This window comes from Asparagus officinalis, chromosome 1, assembly GCF_001876935.1.
Source record: "Asparagus officinalis chromosome 1, Aspof.V1, whole genome shotgun sequence".
In the NCBI taxonomy this organism is placed as follows: domain Eukaryota; kingdom Viridiplantae; phylum Streptophyta; class Magnoliopsida; order Asparagales; family Asparagaceae; genus Asparagus; species Asparagus officinalis.
This window is the reverse complement of record NC_033794.1, coordinates 114,358,725-114,364,813: the sequence shown is the minus strand read 5'-3', so window position 1 is coordinate 114,364,813 and position 6,089 is coordinate 114,358,725.

The following is a 6,089-nucleotide window of genomic DNA, read 5'->3' as shown; positions in this document are numbered from 1 at the left end:
CGGGTCGGATGAATCCGACCCACGCGGGCGCTGGTAGTTTTGCCCCTTTCGCTGATTTTTGTATTTTCCGACTTTTCCGATTTTTCGGGACTTGTAGTTTCTCCCGTTCGCGTATTTGGCTGACTTATTGACTTGCACGCTTCGTTGCGGGATTGACCGTCGAACGCGCGTGTTGATTGATGCGCGCGTGTTGACCGACGCACACAAACTGATTGACGTGCACGTGTTGACCGACGCGCGCGAATTGATTGACGCGCGTGTGTTGACCGACGCGCGTGAGCTGATTGACGCGCGCGGGCCACTTGGTTCGTCGTTTTGCTTCATGCGCTTGTCGATGACAGATAATCCTCTGAGATTCGGATAATGACGTTTGTTGTCTTCTCTCCGTCTCGAGCTGTGTACGGACACCTATAGACATTTTTAGATGCCTACAATGGTGAGCCTCTATATGATCCTACTCGATACCGACATCTTATTAGCTAGTTAGTCTATTTGTGTATCTCTCGATTAGATATCTCTCATGTTATTGGCATTGCTAATCAATTTATTAGTGTTCCACGTTCTGCACACTATGCTGCTTTATTACAGATTCTTCGGTATCTCCGGGGTACTAGCAATCGCTCTCTTCTGTTTCCTGCTACATCCAAGTTAGAGCTTTGTGCATATTCTGATGCTGATTAGGCTGGTGATCCCATTACCAAGAAGTCTACCACAAGTTATTGTATATTTCTTAGTGGTTCCCTTATTTCTTGGCAGAGTAAGAAACAAGATGTTATTGCTCTTACCAGCACCGAGGCAAAGTATCGTGCAATATCCACAATAGCTAAAGAGATTATTCATCTTTGTCGTCTTCTTAGTGATTTTGGTATTTCTGTTATGACTCATACTCCTCGCTATTGTGACAATAAGAGTACCATCCTGATTGCTAGTAATCCAGTATTTCATAAGAGGATCAAATATATTGAGATCGACGCTCATTTTATCCGTCAACAAGTTATCAAAGAAGACAATTCTACTTTCTCATGTCTCATCCGCTGACGAGCTTGCAGATTTCTTCACAAAGACCTTATCCGTTCATCGATTCTGGTTTCTTATACGCAAACTCACTTTGTTTGATCCAACATGAATAGATTTAGTCTCACATTGGTTATGAGGACAAATCTCTCCCTCCTCTGCTGTCTCCCTCTCTCTCTCTCTCTCTCTCTATATATATATAATATATATATATATATATATATATATATATTATATATATATATATATATATAGACACACACACACCAATATTCAATATCAAGGAGTTATATATATATATATATAAATAAGTACCTATATATGATAAGAAAAATAGGGATTATATAATATATATTTATTTATATTATATATATAATATTAGTATATATATATATATAACTATATATTATATAAATATATTATACACACTCAATATTCAATTAAAGGAAAATTTATATATATATATATATATATAGACACACACACACTCAATATTCAATTCAAGGAAAATTTACCCAAGACTCTTTCTCTCTTACTTTAACATGTACCGAAGGATAATTTTATAATCTAGCACAATCTCACAGTCCTTTCCCCGTCCAAAATCCACCTTAAATGTGATAATACTTAGATTTGAACATGTGTTGCTCCGTATCATCTTAAAGTTCTTCTTATACATCAAAACTCTTCTAATAAGGATTAGAGTTTTAGTTTCATACTCTAACAAAGACATACGAGGAATAAAAACGAGCATAACTATTATTAGGGGAAATGAAAACCAAAGCATCAACATTTCTAGTCTTTATGTTGATGTTCATTTGGCATAGTTTTTTATTATGGTTTTATAAATGGTTTGGATGAGAAGGTGACCGTCCACACGCTATTTCTTGTACTGAATTTATCCTGACGAATCAAATTAAGAGGTCCGAGTTGCCTTAGTTGGCTGATATTATGGAGGCCCTGAACTCAATTTACAACACTAGCTAGCTCCGTTAGGGATCCTGTGGCCCACTAAGCCCACTTCATTTCTGACCTAAACCCACATGCATTCACATGCTCATGTGCCATTGGCGCTTTCAATCTCCCGCGCATTCACCTTTTCTTGAGCAGTACCCTATTATATAAAATGGTTAATTATGAATAGATCCCATATAGTATCACCTAATTGAGAATAGACTCCTTAGTCTTTTATTTTTGCAAATAGACCCATTGAGTGAAATTTTTTATTTTTAAAATCACTAAAAAAAGTTTGAGGAGGCGGGTAGACCTCTTATAGTTCTATTGTGAGGATAAACCATCGATAGTTGAAAAAGTTAACTAAAAGGTTGTACTCGCACCTCGACCAATACTACAGAGGATCTATTCGCCACAGATAGAACTACAAATGGCCTATTTATAATTGGATGATGCTATAAGAGTCTATTTACTTCATGTCAACTTATATATTAGACTATTAAACATGTCACTACATATTTCCTAAACTAATTTTTATTTCATCTTTTCCTTTAAAATATTAAATATCTCTCCATTTATTCCTGAATTATTTTTAGCCTCGTCTTATCTTTTAAAGCACCATTTTTCTATTATAAATCTATTCAAAATATCCACAGCAATAAACTATAAGTGATAACTAGATACTAACGGTGTTTCAGGATGCTTATTTTTTGGTCAAACTAACTTTTAAACAAGTTTTTTTATTTTTACCTGTTTGGCAAAATGCCTAATAAGCTAGCTTATAAGTCCCATTTTAAAAAGTCGGTATATCACAGCTTTTGAAAAACTACCTTATAAGCTCATTTAAAAAAGCTAGGTTTGACCAAACAAATTACTACTCCACTCTAACAAATTTTTATAACATTCTTATCTAAAAAGCCAGAAGCCACTAAAAACTAACAATAACTTAAAAAAAATATGCCTTGCCAAAAGCTGTCATTGTCAAGGAATGAATTAGGGAAATACAAATATAGTAATTTAGGAGACAAGATAGATCTGAAAATAGTTTAGTAGCTGACACTAGGGTTGTCTATCCGGCCCGACCCGGAAAATCGGGCCCGGCCCGGGAAAAACTGAAGCCCGGACCCGGGCCCGATTGGCCAGGGCCGGGTCCGGGCCCAAGCTAGGGCCTGAGCGGGTCGGGCTCCGGCCCTGTTTTTTTTTGTTTTTTTTATTTTTTTTTAAATTTTAAAAATCCCCATAAATCATAAAGTATACATAAAAATTACAAAAAATGATATAATTTTTTAATAACTTGAAATGACATAAATTACAAGTACAAAAAATTATAAAAATAAAAGATGATAAAAATAACTTCTTTATTAATAATCAGTAAATTCTTTACAAGTATAAATTTATTTCGGAATTCGTCGCATCACAATAGATGAGTACATCCCAACTAGGTTGGCACCTACTCACCTATATCACTATCATTTGTAATTTTTTTTAAATAATTCATTATAAATTTAAAGCTAAGAAATAAAAATTACAATTTGATGAATATTATCTAATCTTTATACCTATCTGCTAGTCCCAACTCTTCAAATTTATCTTCAATTATAACCATCCGATCGATGACTTGCGTTCGCTTCTCGTACCTCCACCAATCTTGTAAGCACATCACTGTTTGTACAGTATACAGATTTAAGCATGTCCTGTTATTGTCGATCAAACATTATGCTGTGCTGAAGGCGGTTTCCAAAGCTATCGTCGAAACCTGCACTGTTAATAAGTTACGAACCATAGTGAAAAGTATAGGATATGAAACTGATCTATATACTCTCCACCATTGTAAAATATCTAAAGCATTTCATTGATATTTAACTAAGGAAGCATATAAATATTCATTTATTTTAAAAAACCTCTAATGTTGATCCAAGTCCAGATCCACCAGTTAATTCAGCTACCATTGCATACCTATCAAAATTTATACTTTTACCTCGGCTTATGCTCGAAGACGCTGAAGCTGTAGACTGTTGTGCAGCTACATCATGTCTAGCTGCATACTCATCATATAATGTTTGAAAATAATTTCTAATAGCTAAATGATGAGAAGTAGTAGTAATGGTGGATCCATCATCTAGGTTTATAATCTATCCATCATATAATGATTATAACAAACTTCGAAGGCCAATATCCTTTAAACATGAATCAATAAGAAGTACCCCCAAACCAAAAATATGAGGAATAGGTCTAAAATACTTATTAAATTTACTCTTTATTTAAAAAATTACAGCTCCAAAAGTATCATCCATACGATATTTGGCAATTTTTTTTAAATATTTAAAATTTGTAATGCAACTAAAGTAATTATTGGATAATAACAGCCAGATAATAATATCGTAACATCATAAAAGACTTATAACATCTTATTTAAATTACATATAATTGTTCATTCATCTTCAGATATTCCATAAGTATTACCAGAGCTAAAACTAGAAGCATAAAAATTTATAAAATCATTTATAATTTCTTTATATTCTATTGCTATACTTAACATTGCATAGGTGGAATTCCACCTATGGTCAACATCTTTTAGAATTAGTCTGGGCTTATAATTTTTTCTTTTACAATATTATTTCCATCTTTTAATTCTCATTTCAGAAGCATTATGCATATTAGCAACTGTTCTAACCTTTTCTATCATGAGTTTAATTTCAGAAAATGCACTTTGAATAATTAAATTTAAAATATGACATATACATCTAACATGAAAAAGTTCATCATAATATGGCAATGACAGAGTTGTTTTGATAAAATCAATAGCTACATTGTTATTACTTGCATTATCTAGTGAAAGAGAACAATGACAGAGTTGTTTTGATAAAATCAATAGCTACATTGTTATTACTTGCATTATCTAGTGAAAGAGAAAATATTCTTTGATTATTACTTGCATTATCTAGTGAAAGAGAAAATATTCTTTGATCAATTTCTAGTTTTATAAGTTCTTCAATAATTAAATTTGTAATATTAATACCAGTATGTGACTCTTCAATTACAATAAAAGAAACAACTCTTTTAAACATTTGCTAATTTCATCAATCCAGTGTGCTGTGATACATAAATAACCAGTTTGCACTCTAGATGTCTAAATATCGAAAGTTAAATTAATTTACAGTTTAAAATTTTAAAATAAAAAAATTATTTTTCTTTTTTTCCTCCTGATAATATTTTAGAATATCACGTTGACAGGTTTGACGAGAAAATTTCGTAAATGCTGGATAAAAATAATCTCTAAACATATCTTCAAATTCATCATCTTCTACTAATTTAAAATGAAGGTTTTTAAGAACGATAAACATGGTTACGCATTTCTTGGCTCGGGCAGTGTCATAATTCCAACTATCGAGACTACCAGAAAAGGAGGATTGGGAAATCATAGATTGTCGGATATCACCTTGAAGATTCTGGTATTTGTTGTGTTTTTCTATATGGCGTTTGAGGTGGTTAGTGTCGCTCTTATGATGAGCTTGGAAAAGTCTGACCGCACAAAGCACATTTAGCCTTCTGGGTGATGATCCTATCGTGTTCATCATTGGTGACGTCTATTTTCTCAAAAAAATTCCACACGTCGGATCTCGGCCTTTTAGGAGCTCTTGGTGCAGATTCGTCGCCATCAGATTCAGGATTAACACTAGTAGGAGGAGTAGTTGTTGTAGGGGGACTCATTTCTGGATCAGTAGGAGATAGATTTTGCTCTTCATATTCATATCTAGAAGCCATTTGATGAAAGTATTAGAAAATATAAGAGATTATAAGAGAGTATAATATTATATAAGAGAGTATTAGAGAGACGTGGAAGAGTTTTGGTGTGAGGAGAAGAAGTAAAACCCCCCTCTAGTTATAGAGGCAGCCCTATAGGCAAATGACCAAAAAACCCTCACATTTTGATCGTTTTTAGGGGCAAAACGGTCAAAACCCATATATGACCGTTATGGTCAGGCAACAATTATTTTTTATCGGGCCGTGCCAGGCCAGCCCGACCCGGTCAATTCTGACCAACGGTCACCAGAGGTGACCGGTGCCGGGCCGGGCCGGCCCAGCATTTTTCAGCAACAGTCACCTCTGGTGACCGTTGCGGT